The sequence below is a fragment of the Salvelinus namaycush genome, chromosome 19 (assembly GCF_016432855.1).
Source record: "Salvelinus namaycush isolate Seneca chromosome 19, SaNama_1.0, whole genome shotgun sequence".
In the NCBI taxonomy this organism is placed as follows: Eukaryota; Metazoa; Chordata; class Actinopteri; order Salmoniformes; family Salmonidae; genus Salvelinus; species Salvelinus namaycush.
In genome coordinates, this window is record NC_052325.1 from 34,938,908 (window position 1) to 34,961,126 (window position 22,219).

The window sequence follows — 22,219 nt, forward strand, 5'->3', positions numbered from 1 at the left end:
ACTTCATCAGTGCCAGTGTTCAGCCTACTTACTTTACAAATAAAACATTGAGACTTTTATACATTTCAAAATGCCCTTCTATGGGTTCAGGGACCAATCACAATGGGAATCCAAAAAAGCAGGATGTGATTGGTAAATTAGTCGCAAATATCTGAACAATAGATTGTGTGTGCAACTCATTTACCAATCACATCATGTTTTGTTTTGTATGCCCATTGTGATTGGTGCCTGTGTCATTTTCAAATACAGTTTATTAGGTACACCCATCTTGTACCAGGTCAGACCCCCTCGGTCTCCAGAACAACTTTAATTATTTGTGGCATGGATTCTACAAGGTGTGGCGTTCAAATGTTGCTCAATTGGTATCAAGGGACCTAAGGTGTGCCAGGAAAATATTCCCTACACCATTACACCACAACCACCAGCCTGTACCATTGACACCAGGCAGGATGGGGCCATGGACTCATGCTGCTTACGCCAAATCCTCACTCGCAACAGGAACTGGGTTTCGGCAAACCGGGCGTTTTTCCGCTCATCAATTGTCCCGTGTTGGTGATCGTGTGTCCACTTTTTGTTTTTAGCTGATAGGAGTGGAACCCAGTGTGGTCATCTGCTACAACAGCCTATCCGTGACAAGGACTGACAAGTTGTGCGTTCCGAGATGCCGTTCTGCACACCACTGTTGTACTGCGCCATTATTTGCCTGTTTGTGGCCCCCCTGTTAGTTTGCACGATTCTTGCCACTCTTTTTCGACCTCTCTCATTAACGAGATGTTTCGCACACAGGACTGCCGCTGACTGGATGTTTTTTGTTTGTCACCCCATTCTCGGGCAAACCCTAGACCCTGTCGTGCGTGAAAAGCCCAAGAGGCCAGACGTTTCTGAGATACTGGAACTGGGGTGCCTGGCACCTACGATCATACCATACCTGTCTGCCTACTTTATATAGCTTTATATAGCAAGCCGCGGCCACCTGACTCAATGTCTATAGGAGAAAACCATTTTTGTGAATGGAGTGGTCTACCTAATAAACTGACCACTGAGTGTATATTAAAATCTCAATTTTATTATCTGTAAATGAACTTAATGAATGCAAAGTGCTGAAGCGCAGTTGTTTTAATTGTAGAATAAAGAAGCACTTTTATCCAGTTCCACTGTTGCTCCAGGAATAATTAGGCTACTACAACATTGGCTACATTTTAATTCAGTTATACTTATCTGTCTAATTTCTAGTGATGGGAAACTAAAGCTTTCTGAAGCCTTTGGGGCTTTCACCAAATTGTGCCAAAAAAACATTTCATTACTCAAAGCTTTTAACACAATGCCCATTAGGGACACCTACTGGTCAAAATAAATATCAACACGTTTGATGGAAATTTGGAAATTATTTCACTCTGTATCCATCAAAACTTTGTGGTTCAATGGATAGGTGTGAATTCTAATAAACGAAAGTCAGTTGAATGCTTGTCTCCCGGCAGTTCAATATTTTTTTCACAAAAACTGTGCATCCGTGGTATTATTAAGAATGCTGAAGACAAAAAATGATCAGAGGTCATACTAAATAGAACAAATTATTTGAACAACAATGTGCAGATAATGTGGTTTCACAGAAAATAATTGTCCAAAGTTTGCCAGGATTCGATCCTGTGCCTATGGTGTCTGGTTGTTTCCTAATGCTTGAACCTACCTGCTGAGCTCCAGTTCAGGTGGCATGTAGTTACATTTTTTTTTAAATAAATGTACATACAATTGAAGTCGGAAGTTTACATACACTTCATTAAAACTAGTTTTTCAACCACTCCACAAATTTCTTGTTAACAAACTATAGTTTAGGCAAGTCGGTTTGGACATCTACTTTGTGCATGACACAAGTCATTTTTCCAACAATTGTTTACAGACAGATTATTTCACTTATAATTCACTTTATCACAATTCTAGTGGGTCAGAAGTTTACATACACTAAGTTGACTATGCCTTTAAACAGCTTGGAAAATTCCAGAAAATTATGTCACAGCTTTAGAAGCTTCTGATAGGCTTATTGACATAATTTGAGTCAATGGGAGGTGTACCTGTGGATGTATTTCAAGGCCTGCCTTCAAACTCAGTGCCTCTTCGCTTGACATCATGGAAAATCAAAAGAAATCAGCCAAGACCTCAGAAAAAATGTGTAGACCTCCACAACTCTGGTTCATCCTTGGGAGCAATTTCCAAACGCCTGAAGGTACCACGTTCATCTGTACAAACAATAGTACGCAAGTACAAACACCATCATAAAAAGATCAGCCATCAAACCACTCCGGAAGGAGAGGCGTTCTGTCTCCTAGAGCTGAATGTACTTTAGTGAGAAATTTGCAAATCAATCCCAGAACAACAGCAAAGGACCTTGTGAATATGCTCGAGGAAACAGGTACAAAAGTATCTATATCCACAGTAAAACGAGTCCTATATCGACATAACCTGAAAGGCTGCTCAGCAAGGAAGAAGCCACTGCTCCTGAACCACCATAAAAAAGCCAGACGATGGTTTTCAACTGCACATGGGGACAAAGATCATACTTTTTGGAGAAATGTCCTCTGGTTGGATGAAACAAAAATAGAACCGTTTGGCCATAATGACCATCATTATGTTAGGAGGAAAAAGGGGGAGACTTGCAAGCTGAAGAACACCATCCCAACAGTGAAGCACGGGGTGGCATCATCATGTTGTGGGGGTGCTTTGCTGCAGGAGCGACTGGTGCACTTCACAAAATAGATGGCATCATGAGGAAGGAACATTATGTGGATATATTGAAGCAACATCTCAAGACATCAGTCAGGAAGTTAAAGCTTGGTCGCAAATGGGTCTTCCAAATGGACAATGACCCCAAGAATACGTCCAAAGTTGTGGCAAAATGGCTTAAGGACAACAAAGTCAAGGTATTGGAGTGGTCATCACAGAGCCCTGACTCAATCCTATAGAACATTTGTGGGCAGAACTGAAAAAGTGTGTGCGAGCAAGGAGGCCAACAAACCTGACTCAGTTACACCAGCTCTGTCAGGAGGCATGGGCCAAAATTCACAATTTCACAATCTTAAAATAAAGTGGTGATCCTAACTGATCAGTTCCTCTGTAGAGATGGGAGAACCTTCCAGAAGGCCAACCATCTCTGCTGCACTTCACCAATCAGATCAGACCTTTATGGTTTAGTGGCCAGACAGAAGCTCCCCCTCAGTAAAAGGCACATAACAGCCCTTTTGGAGTTTGCCAAAAGGCACCTAAAGGACTCTCAGACCATGAGAAACAAGATTCTCTGGTCTGATGAAACCAAGATTGAATTCTTTGGCCTGAATGCCAAGAGTTACGTCTGGAGGAAACCTGGCACCATCCCTACAGTGAAGGATGGTGGTGGTAGCATCATGCTATGGGTATGTTCAGCGGCAGGGACTGGGCGACTAGTCAGGATCGAGGGACAGATGAACGGAGCAAAGTACAGAGAGACACTTGATGAAAACCTGCTCCAGAGCGCCCAGGACCTCAGTGTGGGGGCGAAGGTTCACCTTCCAACAAGACAACGACCCTAAGCACACAGCCAAGACAACGCAGGAGTGGCTTCGGGAGAAGTCTCTGAATGTCCTTGAGTGGCCCAGCCAGAGCCCTGATCTAACATCTCTGGAGAGACCTGAAAATAGCTGTGCAGCAATGCTCCCATTCCAACCTGACAGAGCTTGAGATGATCTGCAGAGAATGGGAGAAACTCCCCAATACAGGTGTGGCAAGCTGATAGCGTCAAACCCAAGAAGACTCAAGGCTGTAATCGCTGCCAAAGGTGCTTCAACAAAATGCTGAGCAAATTGTCTGAATACTTTTGTCAATGTGAAATTTCTTTGTTTTATTTTTTATACATGTGTAAAATTTTCTAAAAGCCTTTTTGGCTTTTATGGAGTATATTGTGTAGATTGATGGGGGGGGGAAACAGTTTAATCAATTTAACTGTAACGTAATAAAATGTGGAAAAAGTCAAGGGGTCTGAATACTTTCCAAATGCACTGTAGGCTCCAACACAAAGCCCCTTTGTTGTTACTAAAGTATAAATAAAATGAAGATGGTTTAAATGAATTATGCATTCTCGAATTTGACTACTTTCAGCACCATGAGCTGTCGATTTCCAATTGATTGTGCCGCAACTGCTGCTTCAAGTTTCAGCAACACAATGTAAATTAGTCGAATCTGGCTTATTGTGAGATCAATAACTCTAATAAATGCATCATGGGCAAGAAACATATTGTTTTTGTCAAATTAAACTATAGTAGTAGCAAGCTATCAAAGTTGACCTCCGGTCCTCCTTCTCATCTTCGCACTCTTCCTTCTCAAACGGAACAGAACATTAACTCTACATTAACTCTCAGTCACTTTAACTCTACCTACATGTACATATTGCCTCAATTACTTCGACTAACCGGTGCCTCCGCACATTGACTCTGTACCGGTACACCCTGTATATAGTCTCACTACTGTTATTTTACTGCTGCTCTTTAGCTATTTGTTATTTTCATTTTTTACTTATCTATTTTTACATAACAATTATTTTTCTAAAAACTGCAGTGTTGGTTAAGGGCTTGTAAGTAAGCATTTCACTTTAAGGTCTACACCTGTTGTATTCGGCGCATGTGACAAATAACATTTGATTTGAACATGGGCTATAGGCTAGTCCGCGCTCAAGATATTTGGACTAGGCCTAATCAAAAAGTATTTTCTGATGAAACCTTTGACTCTCCTACTGAACTGCCACCGTAGCACTACACAGCACAGCCATTGGTTAAGCAGTACTCAACAAAATGTTTTCATCAGCAGAGCAGGCCGGGGCTCAGGGTTGGAATGTCCATTGCAGTGTGTAATGCAGCCTAATTTTATATACACCATCCCAGCTGCTATCTTAGAAATATAACTTTGCTCTGTGCTATTCCGAGTATGCACTTTGTAGGCTATAGCCTATAGGCTATGGATCATTTGATTGAGACCACACTAAATATCCTATAGGCGCAATTGATATTGCACACCCAGCGGAGAATCAGAGATGAGGGGCGGCATTGGACACACATTGATATATTTAAGTTATAATGCCCGGGAAGCCGGTGTTTGGAGGATGTATTGGCATGGGTGTTGTTAGGCCGTACCAATATATCCTCCAAACACCGGCGTTGAGGGTATTATCACTTTTATACAACGGGTTATCAACATATTCAAATAATAATTGACATATTTAAAAAAAAAAAAAAAAAAAAAAAAAAACATTGATTCATACTATTTCATCCTTCCATAATATATAGTCCCGACACAAATCTAGGGTTGCTACCCAAGCCGACAGGTCGTTAGTTCTATTGGTTTGGTTGCCAGAGACGCAACCCAGTCGTTCAGTCCTTATGTTCTGTATCTATGGACACGTTCTTGGAGATTTGTATAAACAGTGGAGATTTGTATAAACCTTGCTGTCTGTCTCTCCGAAATTTGCAACATTGTTTCAATAGTCAAATTCGATCTCCAGCTGTCTCGTAGTAATGAACAAGTGGGGACGAGAGACAGGCAGATAGCGTTTCTCAGCCAGGCGAAATCGTGAATCAGCTTGCATAATTTGTATGTATATATACAAAGAATTGTCAATAGAAAAGTCAGTATTTTGCAGTCTTTCCAGCTTCAGTTTGAAGTGATTGTGTTAGCTGTGTTGTTGGATAGCTCCTCTGAACAAGTGTCCTGACAAGTGAGCACATTTTCTATGCCAGGCGAGATCGCGCTTCATTAGCTCTTTGGTATAGATGTATCCAAATACATGTCACTAGAAAACATCATAAAGAAATGCAAATATGACTACTGTTGTTATTCTGTCTACACCGTTTGATGTAACTGTAAATTAGCCGTGGTTGACTAGCTAGCAAGCAAGGGATAAGAACGTGTCTACACACAAAACACACACACGACATGCAAAACGCCACACATCTCTTGCAAAACCAAACACTTAATTCAAAACTATTTTAACTTCTCAAAATTGTGTTTTTGCATCAAAACTCTACACACAAACCATCAAATGACTAGCTCTTATACACGCCAACTACACACGGATGTGACATCTAAAACACTACTGTCTTGTGTCTTTTGCATGTTCAGTGAAGTCCACTGCAGTTTGTCATAGCACTCACATGTACATGCACAAATATATACGGTATGTATGCATATGCAGTATATATATATTTACACATATTTACAAAAAATCAAATGCATTTCTTTCTCAAAACATTGTATTTTCATCCAGATTTCGGGATGAACAGGAACAGACAAAACAAATACAGTAGAAGATAAACAAATAAGCTTCTTACTATAAAGAAAAAAACTATTAGGGTGCATCCTGTCTCCTATTTGGGTCTGGCCACAGCACCTCATCAACATCACAAGCTATGTTCTCTCTGGCTAAACAGCGGGGGAAGTAACGTCTGGAGTGGCATATCTAGCCCAGGCATGCCCCCTTGTCTTTGTCACCACAGGCCTCCTCCATCGCCTGGAGAGGGGTATGCGTTGGTGGGGTTGGCGATCGTATACCTTCCAACGCCACGCCTAAAATTACTCTTCTATTGGGTTTCGAAATGGAGAATATGGTGGCAGGTTGAGCATCAAAACTTGCGGATGGTCAATGAACCAATTGCGGACCAGAGCAGCCCGGTAGAAACTTACGTTGTCCTTACTGCTCTGGCCCATTCCCAAACGTACTGCTCTGGCCCATTCCTCTGGTCATTGGAATGAGGATATTATGCAGGGTGTCAAGGAAGGTGATAATGTGGGCAGTATTGTAAGGACCAAGAGTGGCATGATGATGGACACCGTTCTGACTAATTGCTGCACACATTGTGATGTTGCTACCACGCTGCCCAGGGACATTGACGATGACGCAGTGACCTCTGAGGTTTCTTCCCCTGCATCTTGTTTTGGCTAGGTTAAAGCTGACCTCATCAACGTAGATGAAATCATAATGCTCTGCAGCAGCATCTAGTTCCATAACTCTCTGAAACAGACAAGACATTATTGCATGACAGTATGAATAGACAGAGCAGTCAATATGTAGCACAATACACTGGAATACAGTACCAACGACAGGATAGTATAGCTTACTTGTACGTATTCATAGAGTAGTTGTTTCAATCTGTCAGAATTTCGCTCAAATGGTACTCTGTAGAGCTGCTTCATATGAATCTGATGGCGTTTCAGGAGACGGCCAAGTGCAGATAAACTCACCCTATTTATGTTACTGAATGTTGTGTTGTCAGTGATGTGGTGTTGCAGTTGTCGGAAACGTATGCTGTTGTTTGAAATGACCATATTCACTATGTTTTGTTCCAGTTCTGCTATGAACAGCCAGTTTCATCCTCTATTGAAGGGTCGTCTAGTAGTTCTGCAAAAACAGGATGTGAATGGTTAGGGTGCAAGATTTCTTTCAGTATGAAATGAAATGTTACTGCGGTGCTGTAAGTGCTGCAGTGCTGTACGTACAGTAACATGGTATAGAGAGTAGGTTTACAGACCTGTTCTCCTTTTGAAATGTCTGGATGCCACTTGCTGCAGTGTACCGGCTCAAGTTAGGCTGGACCCTCTGCCCAGCCTCCCTGAAACTCAAACCATGGTTGACCACATCTCATCTGTGATTGCTCTCCTTCCTACTTTTCCTTGTCCCACTCCTGGTCCTCGTCCTTGTCCACTTCCTCGTCCCGCTCTTACTCTCACTCCTCTTTCTCTAACTATTTTTCCAAAATTGGTCTCCATTGTTGTCCAAACCAAGAAAGCCAACCTGAAGGCTATTTATAGTGTTCATGCTCTGATTTCTAAGTGGAGAAATTAGCTATAAGTGTTTTCACACGTCAGCACTGAGTGTAGGTAATCGGTAAATGAGTGAGCGATTTTGAATGGCAGTGTTTTCCAAATGAAACACAAGACCTGTTAGTTTTGAATGATGTGTCTAATGTAGAGTACTATTTTTAGTGTTTTGCAAAAGTGTGTTTTACAATTGCAAACTGAGTGTAAAGAAGATAATGTGCTTGCAGTTTTGCAGACTTGGTCTGAAGATTAGGTACATGAGTTAATGGTTTCACTGAGTGTGCCTCAAGTACCACTTTTAGTGTGTAAGCGATTGTAAAACACTGTAATACTCCTTAGTTTCATCAGCTGTCTGGGTGGATGGTCTTCACCTGATTCCGCAGATGAAGAATCCAGATGTGGAGGTCCTGGGTTGGCGTGGTCTGTGGCTGCCAAATTCTCTAACATGATATTGGAGGCAGCTTATGGTAGAGACATTCAACTCTCTGGCAACAGCTCTGGTGGACATTCCTGCAGTCAGCATGCCAATTGTATGCTCCCTCAAAACTTGAGACATCTGTGACAAAACTGCACATTTTAGAGGGGCCTTTTATTGTTCCCAGTACAAGGTGCACCTGTGTAATGATCATGCTGTTTAATCAGCTTCTTGATATGCCACACCTGTGAGGTGGACGGATTATCTTGGCAAAGGAGAAATGCTTGCTAACAGGGATGTAAACACATTTCTACACAAAATTTGAGAGAAATAATATTTTTGTGCACATGGAACATTTCTGGGATGTTTTATTTCAGCTCATGAAACATGGGACAAGACTTTAGATGTTGCATTTATACTTTTGTTCAGTATAGAACACCAAATATCAGTTGGTATGCTGTACTATTAAGTAACAATTTCACTATTTTCAATACAATAAAGTAATGTATTGCTGTTATGCTATGTATTTACTGCAGCATACTGTAAATTATAGCGCATTGTACAGAAATATTGTGGGAGGAGAAAGAATCACTGGCTCACTAACATTTTTCAAGGCATGCCTTGTAAGTGGCTATATTTGTTGCACCCATTAGTAAGAGTCCTGTACCAATTAAGTGATATGTGGTAGTTGTTTTGTAACAATTAAGAGTGGTAGAGGATCTTAAATTGTTTAATTGGTAAATATTTACCCATGTCTGTTTGATGTGTTTTGTCCTGTAATCGCCCAGTTTGGAAGCCTTTTTCTAGGCCTCTTGGAAGTGCAAGCGATATATAACACCTATTCAGTAATATGCTAATTCATACAGCCAACCTGCTTGCTCTAATCCCTTGTAATTACTGTAAAACACTGTAGAAATAATTGTCTTACAGTTTGATAGTCACCTTTACTGTATTGTGTTTTATTGCTCTAGCATCAAGTTAGTGTGAATATCTCAGTGTTGTACTGCCACTATCTAGTCAGAGATATACCATAAGATCTGTAGGTAGATATTACAATCATTTTGAAGACCAATGTATCCTTAACTACAACAACACTGTTAAAGTAACGTTTTACTTGCTATGACTTTTGATATGCGTTTTGTTTTATCAACCTTTGTCGAGTGCACTGACTGTAAGTTGCTAAGGACAAGAGCACCCGCTAAATTTCCCAAATGTAAACTTGCAATGTACTCTGGGTAATATGTCGCTGGATGGGCAATTCCAGTAATATACTGTAAATTTGATTGCAGTATCATTTTTGGTACAGTAAAATAATGGATTATTTTAGCTGTAATCCAATTGCTGCCAGTAAGTTACTGTACATTTTACAGCAAATGTTTTACAGTGCAGTAATGGGCAGTCACTACATGGGGGGGGGGTCTAAATAGGCTCTCTCAAGATTCGATACTAGTGTGCTGTAGTTTAAGATTCCTCCGTCGTGTGGTTCTACGCCCTGAGCTATCTTTCTTCCTGCCAAGCAGGTGAAATAGTATCGAATCTTGAGAGAGCCTATTTAGACCCCCCCCCATGTAGTGACTGCCCATTACTGCACTGTAAAACATTTGCTGTAAAATGTACAGTAACTTACTGGCAGCAATTGGATTACAGCTAAAATAATCCATTATTTTACTGTACCAAAAATCTTATGGTATATCTAGATAAAAATAAAAAGAGGTCAGCGCTCTCTGTCCAGCAGTTCCGGCACCCTGTAAAGGCCACTGCAGACTAGCTTCTGTTTGCTCCTAGCATAAGCACGACTGTGCTTGCATACTCCCTTAAAAGGTCCAATGCAGCCGTTTTCGTCTCAATATAAAATTATTTCTGGGTAACAATTAAGTATCATACTGTCATTATTTTCAATTACAATGCAAAAAAAATCAACAAAAAATAGCACACAAAAAAAGTACGAATTTTCCTAGGACTGTCTGGGAGTGGTCTTAGTGGGGAGGGGAAAACAGAAAATGAGTTTCTGGCAGAGGCGTTTGGCACTCTCTTTCTCATTGATCTACTAAATAATTTACTGCATAGTGATGTTGCCATGGAAGGCCAAAACTCCATCCCACAAAATCAGTCAGAAATTTCAGGCGGTCTTTTCAAACATCTCTTACACTAAAAGGGCATTATCATAATTTTCACAACTTCACAGTATTATTCCAACCTCATAGTGTGGAAATATATATAAAAAACAGGCTAATCACATTTTTGACTGCAATGAGCCTCTTTACTTGAAAACGACCAGTCGACCAATCACAGACAAATGGGCATAGACTTTGGCTACCGAACTTCAACTTGCCTCAAGAGAAACGCTAACAGCCAAACACCAAAACAAACAAAAACATCACAAAATGTTGTCATAATATATCTGTGAACTATATATACTGTATATATATATATATATATATATATATATATATATATATATATATATATATATATATATATATATATATATATCTGTGAACATGCCACTTTTCAACTGGAGAGTATGTGACGGCCTTAAGATGGTTATGTGATGTCCAAAGCTTCAAACTTCATCAACGGTAATTTTACTTTGATACAAGCCTTGATACTTTTGTATCGGATCAGACTGCTTTGAAGATTTTAGGCAAGCCTCGAACTTAAAATAATAAAAATGTCTCACATTATACATTTTTCATCTGTGTGCAAAGTCTGCAAACGGCTCTTTCATCTTTTCTCACTTAGCATTGCACAGTGAAGGCTATCTGCTTCAAAATCTATACTATTACAAAACAATTACAATACAACAATTATGCATTGACCTACTCAGTACTCACTCTTTCCAAGAGGTCGAAGTATTTTGTCCACTTCACAGACTTTCCAAATGTCATCCAACGCCGTAGGTGGGCAATTTTGGCAGATAAACTTTCCATCACAAGAGTTACCACTGGGTCTTGACCTGATTGTCACAGGTCAACTGGCCCCCTGGGTTTTGCACGTTCTCCGCTAAGATCCGAGGGGCAGTCACTCGTGTCCAGAATTGTGGATGATTGCGCACCACCAGCTTCTCTGGAATCTGTCGGCATCCCCAGACTCATCAGAGAGACTTTTTTATAAAATACATGGCAACAGCTTAGTGTGCATTTTATTATCATATGAAATTTAGAATTCAGTGTTGCCCATTAGTCCTATGTCCCTAGCCCATAGAATTAAGAACTAGAATATTGGAACGTTCAGGGTTTATTACCTAGCCCCTCTAGTAATTTACTACACTCTTAGGAAAAAAAGGTGCTATCTAGAACCAATAAGGGTTCTTTGGCTGTTCCCAAATGAGAACCCTTTGAAGAACCCTTTTGTGTTCCATGTACTGTAGAACCCTTTCCACAGAGGGTCCTACATGGAACCCAAGAGGGTTCTACCTCGAACCAAAAAGGGTTCTCCTATAGGGACAACCCAAAAAACTTTTGGAACCCTGTTTTCTGAGAGTGTAGCCAGGGGTCCCCAATTACATTCAGCCATGGGACGATTTTTTCTTGAGCGGATGGTTTGCGGCTGGAACATAGTAATAAATAATTTGTACACTGCAAATTGACCACAAGAATCCCAAACAGAATCCCAAAAACCGAATAATTTCAACCTTTATTACATTGGGATGTGATCACGTACTGTATGCCTCTCTATTTATGTGTGGGGATACTTGGGAACAGGTTCCCAAATTAAAATCACTTTGAACTGATTTCCTAGTGATTTTACAGTTTTTTATGTCCAACAACCAAAATGACAAAAATACAAAATATATTGTTTTCTTGCTCAGAAAACCTGTGGTGGGGGGCAAATAAAATCCCCTGTGGGCCGCCTATTAAGGAACCCTGCCATGGCCTCTCAAGACGGACACTTGTTTCAATCGCAAAGATCATCATAGGATTCACACACGGGCACAAATACTGGGTCAGATGTCCCTAAAAGCCTTTTATCATTGCTGTTTTTGAAATGTGATTTACAATGGTAGAACCATAGAATTAGAAATGAAAATACTATTTTAATAGGATCTCTATGGGTAGAACCCCCATTGGATTTAGAGCACAGCTCTATCCTGTGTGGAGTATGATCTAAGCCGAGGACAAGACTTCAGTGTATGAGGAGTAATTGTGGTGACAGATTGATGACTAAACTTGCCAATAAAATATTGGTCTAAAAAACCTTAATCTGCCTTAGCTGTATGAGTTAGGCCAAAGACTGCTGCTTGTTTAGGCTACAATTGGCACTGCACTATCTGATTGTGGAGAACAATTTGATGCTGGATTGATTAGTAAACTGACATATTTCAATGTTATCTATATTTTCACAGACAATCATTCATGCTTCTTGTTGTAATCAAATAGACTTTATAACAATTTGATTTGTTTTTGGTATCTCTCCAGGTTCTAATGTGTCAAGTAATGGTTTTACATTCTCATTTGCAGATTGCTACCTGAGGATAAATTGCCGGGCCTTTTGAAGAAATCATCTACAATGGAAATTGTAGCTCTGTAGTTCTGTCTCTGCTGCTCGCCAATGGAATGATTTTAATAATCAGTGCAGCGACCAATGATCAGAATCCACAACCAACTCCTATTATTCAACTCTTTGAAACATCCTCTCCAGGTGTTGTAGAGCTTACAGCGGACCACAAATCCAATAGCTTCATTCCCTTATTCATAATGCCAGGACAAAACACCCCACCCCATCATATGTGCTTAGTGTCAACTGGAATCAGAGACACATTCAAATACATCAATACTGTGATGTCTGCTCTTGTATTCATCATTGGAATAGTTGGAAATTCAGCACTGTTGAGAATCATATATGAAAACAAAAGTGGACCTAACATTCTTATTGCCAGTTGCTTTGGGGCATATTGTGATAGACTTTCCAATCAACGCTTACAGGGTGAGTTATTTGCAATTTGGTGTACAGTTACTGTCTATCCTGACATAAAATATAGATTTCGATTTGATTATCAGAATGGTCAACATCTGATTGTTTTATAAAAGTGTTTTTTTGTGTTTGTGTTGGTTACAAATGATTTTGCCTGACCTAAATGTTGACATGTTTTTGCAGCTCATGGCTGAGGACTGGTAATTTGGTTTGGTGCTCTGTAAACTAGTTCCCTTCATCCAGAAAACATCTGTTGGAATTACAGTGCTGAGTTTATGTGCCTTGAGCATTGACAGGTAAGAGGATTGCACATTCAAGTCACATTTCTGTTCCAAGTTACACTATATATACAAAGGTATCTGGACACTCGTTCAAATTAGTGGATTCGGCTATTTCAGCCACACCCATTGCTGACAGATGTATAAAATTGAGCACACAGCCATGTAATCTCCATAGACAAACATTGGCAGTAGAATGGCGTTACTGAAGAGCTCAGTGACTTTCAACGTGGCACAGACATAGGATGCCACCTTTCTAACAAGTCAGTTCGTCAAATTTCTGCCCTGCTAGAGCTGCCCAGGTCAACTGTAAGTGTAACTGTGAAGTGGAAACGTCTCGGAGCAACAAGGGCTCAGCCGCAAAGTGGTAGGCCACACAAGCTCATAGAACGGGACCGCCAAGTGCTGAAGCACGTAGCGCGTAAAAATCGTCTGTCCTCGGTTGCAACACACACTACTGATTTCCAAACTGCCTCTGGAAGCAACGTCAGCACAATAACTGTTTGTGCCAACTGTAAAGTTTGGTGGAGGAGGAATAATGGTCTGGGGCTATTTTTCTTGGTTCGGGCTAGGACCCTTAGTTCCAGTGAAGGGAAATCTTAACACTAGAGCATACAATGACATTCTAGACGATTCTGTGCTTCCAACATTGTGGCAACAGTTTGGGGAAGGTCTTTTCTTGTTTCAGCATCCTGTTTTTGCACAAAGCAATGTCCATACAGAAATTGTTTGTCGAGATCGGTGTGAAAAAACTTGACTGGCTGCACAGAGCCCTGACCTCAACTCCATCAAACACCTTTGGGATGAAGTGGAATGCCGACTTCGAGCCAGGCCTAATCGCCCAACATCAGTGTCGTAAGTAACAAGAACATTTCCTAGGACATAGACATATCTGATATTGGCAGAAAGCTTAAATTCTTGTTAATCTAACTGCACTGTCCAATTTACAGTAGCTAATACAGTGATAGAATACCATGCGATTGTTTGAGGAGAGTGCACAGCTATGAACTTGAAAATTTTATAATAAACCAATTAGGCACATTTGGGCAGTCTTGATACAAAAGGTTGAACCGAAATGCAATGGTTTATTGGATCACACATGTTTTGTATCATATTTTACTAGATCCAATGTGTTATATTCTCCTACATTAATTTAACATTTCCACAAACTTCAAAGTGTTTCCTTTCAAATGGTATCAAGAATATGCATATCCTTGCTTCAGGTCCTGAGCTACAGGCAGTTAGATTTGGGTATGTCATTTTAGGCGAAAATTGATAAAAGGTGCGGATCATGATTTTGGAATGAGATGTTCGACTAGCAGGTGTCCACATACTTTTGGTAATGTAGTGTAGTTGGAAATAACTGTATTACTTCCTTTTAACATGCCAAAACCAGAGAATGAATACAATTGTTATATGAAGAGTAATATTGTGAAAGTTGGCTGATATCTACATGTCAAAAGTTAATTATCTTTGTAGTAGGCCTTGAAATTCCCTTTCGTTGCAATATGTTCTTTAATTGTTATGAACAAAACGCTCCCCAGCCACATCATTTCCCTATTGATTTCCTAGGTATCGAGCTGTTGCATCCTGGAATCGAATCAAAGGCATTGGTGTTTCAACGTGCACAGCAGTAGAAATAACTTTGACATGGGTGATATCAACAATCCTGGCTGTGCCTGAAGTTGTCGGCTTTGATACGATAATAATGGACTATAGAGGACAGCATCTGACAATATGTCTCCTTCATCCCCCAAAAAACTAATCAGTTCTTGCAGGTAATTTGTGAATCCAGACAAAATTGAGTAATATAGAAAGCAAGGTCAATAATATGTTTGATTTTGTTTTCTTTTGATAATAAATGAAAACGACACTGATTATATAATGAAGCCAGTGAGGTGTGCTTATCATCACATTCCAGTAGTTAGATCAAATCTGAAACAGCAACACTAATACTGTTCTTTATTATGTTTTCATAACAGTTTTATAAATCAGCAAAAGACTGGTGGCTTTTCCGCTTCTACTTCTGCATGCCGCTGGCTTGCACGGCTGTCTTCTACACTCTGATGACCTGTAAGATTCTGAGGAGGAATGAGAATGCACTGAGCGACTATACCAAACAGGTGAGTACAGACCAGAAATCTCCAGCTCTAGAACTGGAGTGCTATTAGATGTGTAGTTTTCTGCTCCAGCCCAGCAGTCATATCCGGCACAGACCTTTTGGGCGCCATGTGCTCAACAACAAAAAAAGGGCACGCCCAAACAAACCGGGTCACAGGCTAGTTGAGCAATTGTTACAAGAAGGAAAGGAGCACAATCTGATGAGTAAAGTATTTTGCTAAACTATTTTGCTAACCAATGTTTGTATCTGTTAGGCAACAATTATTCGGCTCCAGCCAGGCTCTTATTGAACAGTGCAAACTGTGTTCTTCTTCAGACCAAAGTCCTGACAAAGTTCACTTGAGCACCCCTCCTCTTCGGCCGATGCCAAAATAGTCCTAATCACCCACACACAATTCTTCAGCCGAGGCCAGAAAAACAGTCTGTGTGAAATGATTATGTAGCTCCTAATCTTCAGCCGAATGTCAAACGCTGTCATCACTCGCACACTCCCGTCTTCGGGATAAGTCAGGCTAAGCTATGTTAGCTCGATACTCTTCGGCCTAATGCCCAACGCTCAGTCTCTGCATCTATAAACCCAATGTTCTTCAGGCTCTGTCCAAGCTACACTCTTAGAAAAAAAAGTACTAAGTAGAACCATACAGGATTCTTCAGATTGTTCCATTAGGGGAACTCTTTTTGGTGCTGGGTAGAACCCTTTGCAGAGGGTTCTATCTAGAACCCTCTATGTAGGGTTCCTCAAAGAACAGCCTGTATATGGTTCTACCTAGAACCCTCTAGGAAGGGTTCTACAAAGAACCATTTATCATCTAAAGGTACTTCCTAGAACTGCCTATGAAGGGTTCTACTGATAACCCTTTTATCTTTGGAGGGTTCTTTCTAGAACCCCCGATGAACGGTTCCACCAGCCTGATTAGAATTTAAAATGTAATTATTTATAACAATACATTACTTAAATCATAAGGCCTTTCTTTGAGGGCCTAGTTATACACTAACACAGTGGTGTTAGGAATCGCCTGGTTTACAGGCCACATCAGGCCTGAAAATTACATTATGCTGGCTGGCAAAGTGATGTGTATTGGAATCCAGCCAGAGTTAGGATAGACAACAAGTGGGATTATTTTATCACCCTCAACCTGCATTCAGAATGACTGCCAGGGTAGGGAACGTTGACTACTGAGACAACCTGGAACAACCTCTAAGTAGCGGGTGCAATATATCCAACAGATTGGATTAGTTTAGAAAAATGTATGTTATTTATTTTCGTGTAGCATAAAATTTAGTTACCAATCAATGTAAATGCAAAAACACAGATATTACATTAAAACAAACAATTCTGAAAATCTCACTGCAATAGAGCATTCTGGGAAATATTATATATGGTTCTATGTAGAACCCTTCTTGCCTTCAAAAGAAACCTTCTTGGCTTCCAAACAATCATAAAAGAACTCTTTCTTCCAAAAACAGTTCTTAGGATGTTAAATGTTTTAGGTAGAAGAACCCTTTGATTTACAAAGAACGCTTTTCTTACAAAAATGATTATTCTGATCAAAACAGTTCTTGGTAGAAACCTATCCCTAGGCAAAGAACCAACTCATGCTATAGCTTTACCAAAACAAAGGAGTTCTCACCGCCATTCCTCGTCTGGCGAACTCATGCCGTGTCCTCAACGCAATTAATCCCCAAAACCAGAGAACAGGGTTTCCTACCCAGTCTTCAATGCAGAGTCCTGTCCCACTCGCACGTGTGCAGTTCCCCGCAGTTACTTGCACGCAGGTGAATTAATCAATGTGTGGCCATACAGTATGTCTACAAACTCCATTTATCACAGTACAAAACTTGCGACCCCCCACGCACACAAATGCACGCTGTGCAAATGTAGCCTGTCATTACAGCCATAAACGATGATGCATTTTCAAAAAGCAAGATAGGCTACAGAAATAAACTGCGTTTTGCACCTACGTTTGAAGCTGAAAGTAATTCATGTTAACAGCCAATATAAACTAGGGATACAGCGCATTCAGAAAGTATTCAGTATTTTTCCAAATTTTGTTACATTACAGCCTTATTATAAAATTGACTCAATTGGGTTTTTTCCTCATCAATCTATACACAATACCCCATAATGACAAAGCTAAAACAGGTTTTTACACATTTTTGTAAATGTATTGACATTTGTATTCAGACCCTTTGCTATGAGACTCGAAATTGAACTCAGGTATATCTTGTTTCCATTGACAATCCTTGAGATGTTTCTACAACTTTATTGCAGTCCACCTGTGGTAAATTCAATTGATTGGACGTGATTTGGAAAGGTGCACACCTCTCTATATATAGTCCCACCATTGACACTGCATGTCAGAGAAAAAAACAAGCCATGAAGTCGAAGGAATTGTCCGTAGAGCTCCGAGACAGGATTGTGTCGAGGCACAGATCTGGGGAAGGGTACCAAAACATTTTTGCAGCGTTGAAGGTCCCCAAGAAGACAGGTGCCTCTCTCATTCTTAAATGGAAGAAGTTTGGAACCACCAAGACTCTTCCTAGAGCTGGCCGCCCGGCCAAACTGAGCAATCAGGGGAGAAGGGCTTTGGTCAGGGAGGTGACCAAGAACCCAATGGTCACTCTGACAGAGCTCCAGAATTTCTCTGTGGAGATTGGAGAAGGACAAACATCTCTGCAGCACTCCACCAATCAGGCCTTTATGGTAGAGTGGCCAGATGGAAGGCTCTCCTCAGTAAAAGGCACATGGCAGCCCGCTTGGAGTTTGCCAAAATGCACCTAAAGGACTCTCAGACCATGAGAAACAAAATTATCTGGTCTGATGAAGACAAGATTGAACTCTTTGGCCTGAATGCCAAGAGTCACGTCTGGAGGACACCAGGCACCACCATCACCTGGCCAAAACCATTCCTACGGTGACGCATGGTGGTGGCGGCATCATGCTCTAGGAATGTTTTTCAGGGATTGGGAGACTAGTCATTTTCGAGGGAAAGAGGAACAGGGGAAAAGTACAGAGAGATCCTTGATGGAAACCTGCTCCAGAGCTCTCAGGCCCTCAGACTGGGGCAAAGGTTCACCTTCCAACAGAACAACAACCCTAAGCACACAGCCAAGACAATGCCGGTGTGGCTCGGGACAAGTCTCTGAAAGTCCTTAAGTGTGCCAGCCAGAGCCCTTACTGGAACCCAATCGAACATCTCTGGAGAGACCTGAAAATAGCAGTGAAGCTCCCCATCCAACCTGACAGAACTTGAGAGGATCTGCAGAGAATAATGGGAGAAACTCCACAAATACAGGTGTGCCAAGCTTGAAGCATCATACCCAATAAGACTCAAGGTTGTAATCGCTGCCAAAGGTGCTTCAACAAAGTACTGAGTAAAGGGTCTGAATACTTATGTCAATGTATATTTCCTTTTTATTTATTCTAAATTTGCTAAAATTTATATAAACCTGTTTTTGTTTTGTCAATATGGGGTTTTGTGTGTAGATGGATGAGGATTTAAAACAAATCAATTTTAGAGTAAGGCTGTAATGTAACAAAATGTGAAGGGGTCTGAATACTTTCCGAACGCACTGTATATCATGTCACTTTTCTGGAGTCCAGAGAAAGCAGAATCATATGGCCTACTTGTAGCGGAGGTTGCAGGATCAGATGGAAAGCATGTTCTGTCTGCACCACGCCATCACTTTGGAGGGCAGCCTGCCTGCAGAGTGCTCCTTTTGCTATGTTCAAGGGCTGGTTGGAACTAGGAAACTCAGAACATTTCGACTTCCTAACTGGTTGTACGCTGCGCTTGTATAAATTCAGCCTGTTAGCATGTCGTACATTTCAGAGTTCCCACTAGCACATGAATGTAGCATTGCTCCCGCCAAACGCTACGCCACGCCCATGGATGAATGCTCCGTTTACATAGTGATGTATTTCCTTGCTCCGTACATCATCTTTATTCAATCTCGTTCCACTACTGGATGGCGAGCATAGGGAGGGTTTTACAACGCAAGACAAGATGGAGGAGAATCTCGTCTCTAGACAGGGATCGCATTTATTTGGGTAAAATTGTAAAATTGTACCTTTTCATTCAAGACACTAGAACAATATTGTTTCAGTTGATAATAAAACATGTTTCTATAACTTTCTAGCAGCTAAAAGCTAAAAGGGGAGGCAACAGTAATAAAGTTGAATGTGTATTAAATAGTACTCACTTATAGGAATGGGTAAGTGTTTACAAGTTTGCTAGCTATCCCATAAACCTATTGTTGAAAAACCACATATTTTCATCTTCAGTGGTTTGGTGACTTCCTGTTCATCAAAGTATACAGAGTTCGTCTCGCAACGGAGCCTTCAACCGGAAGGGGGAGTTTCGATTCCACTCCGTTTTGGATGGTCCCCATTCAAATGGATGACATCATGCACAACTTAATGGAGTGCTTAAGTTTTATTTATTTATTTTTATTTCACCTTTATTTAACCAGGTAAGCTAGTTGAGAACAAGTTCTCATTTATAACTGTGACCTGGACCAGATAATGTTTGGTATTAGTAGTTTCTTCTCAACAATGGGCGGATTCGATTATGCTCAGCCCATGGGGCACCGGTCTGTGGCCCATGATGTGAACGGGCAAAAGCGTCTCAGTCATGTTGTCAACAAGGTATTGTACAGAAATGTACAACATATTTTTTCCATAGAATAGATGTTTTAATTTTCCTACTAGTTTTCATTGGGAAGGCAGATATATATATTTTTTTTATCAAAAGCAACTTTTGCATGGGAAAACAGAGTACTCAAATTACTACATGTGCTTAAATACATCACTTTTGTTTTGAGCTGACATCTGACAGAGCAGGGCAGGCACCTGGCTCACGCCTGGAAGGTAGCCCAGTTCCAAAACAAATGCAATCAATTTACACACAGTGCAAAAGGCTAGATTAATCGAATCCCCTCATAGAGTCTGGATCTGTGTACCTCCCCGACGATTTCGAAAGCGCAAATACATTCTAACCGTGCTGATTGGTCCAAGAAACCGATGGGATGGCCCAGAGCCAGAACACATGTGGGTAAGTGGCACTTTGAAAATTCGTCATTGGCTTTGATATTCTGATTGGTTAGAGATCCAATCGCTGATGACTTTGTTTTGTACAACACCCCGCATATTGATGTCACAACAAATTATTTCAACGACGGCAGTCCCACAAATGACTTTAACAATGGCAGTCTCAGACTGAACTATGTAGAGAACATAGAGCAGTGGAAGAATTCAATTTGAGTCATCAGGCAAGGGTAGCCCTGTTCTTCCTGACAAATATTTTAATATATTCGCTATAGTAATATTGAATGCACTACGATGTTACAATTGCTTATCTTTAGACATATAACCAGTTGGCTCCCAAACTAGGCCTGAAATTTGAAAATAATGAAGCAGAGATGAGTCAGTTGTAGATTGCTAAAGTGTATTTTATGTGGATGATAAACGTAGGCCTACTCTGTTTTTGGCAAAATTTGAGGAAATTAAAAAAGTTATTTATGGCTTCAATCAATAAGTGTGCCCGCCTTTGCGTGCCAATGCTGATGACTGGTCATTGGTCAACCATCAAGACTTGCAACTTTTTGGTTCTGAAGCATAGATGAGAATTTAATGAGTTCAGAACAACAATGCAAAAACTGTATACCCCCCGAAAAATTGGGGGTGGAAATTATACTACTACTGAAAAGGGAACTTTGGAGACTGGAAGGGCAAATGGGCATGTGCTCTGCACATGTAGAGCCGTATCTGTGCACGTGCCTGCCAGCAGTAACACACCTGGTTCAACTAATCCATTGTCCAGCCCATGATTAGTTGATTATTTGAAGCAGGTGTCTTATTGCTGGGGTGTAATAAAAGCCTGCACATCCAGTAGCTCTCCAGGACAGGATTTAGCGACAAGTGCGCTACCTGCGGTGTAGACAAGTGCGCTACCTCCATAATATATTTATTGATATGATGACATTAAAATGTCTAACATAAATCTCATCTGTTTTCACAGAGATGAGAAGTGGCCAAGGCAGTGTTTTGATTAGTGCTTGCCCTCTGATGGTTACCACTGTACCTGAGCAGAATCTTAAAACTCACCATTTATGATGAGAAGGATCCCAAAAGGTGTCAGCTACAGCTACACCTACTAAGGTAAAAGGATACATACAATTGTCACTGCTGTTTTTAATTGTGGTTTGTGTTACATACTTGACTATATTGGCATTAATATGGCATAGCTGAACTCCTGTATCAACCCTATTGCTCTGTACATGGTCAGCAAACAATTCAAAACCTGTTTTAAGATAAGATACAATATAATCTTCCTCATTATTTGCTATTTCAGTTCTTACACATGAGACAGAAGAGGTATAGGCTGACAGTGTCATGGATGCTGTATGGACTCTGTTCAAGGTCATTCCTGCCTCACTGACTGACACCACTACATTTGTGAGGGCAATGACTTGAGTAGGTGATAGTTGAAGAATACAGTCCTGGAAAACAGTGACCAAAGCTGAACTAGATACTAGACAGTTGAACAGGTCAATGCTGAATCAGCGTACGTTTAATCTAAGGGCATTCACAGTGCTAGTTTGCATGTTAATAAGAACAGTTACAGCATAGTAAACCTTGGAAATCTGAGTCTGTTGA

The 22,219-nt window shown here is 40.7% G+C and overlaps 1 pseudogene; it reads left to right on the plus strand.

Moving 5' to 3' along the window:
- Positions 1-12,945: 12,945 nt before the first annotated feature.
- Positions 12,946-21,927, plus strand: LOC120063997 (annotated as a pseudogene).
- Positions 21,928-22,219: the final 292 nt, after the last annotated feature.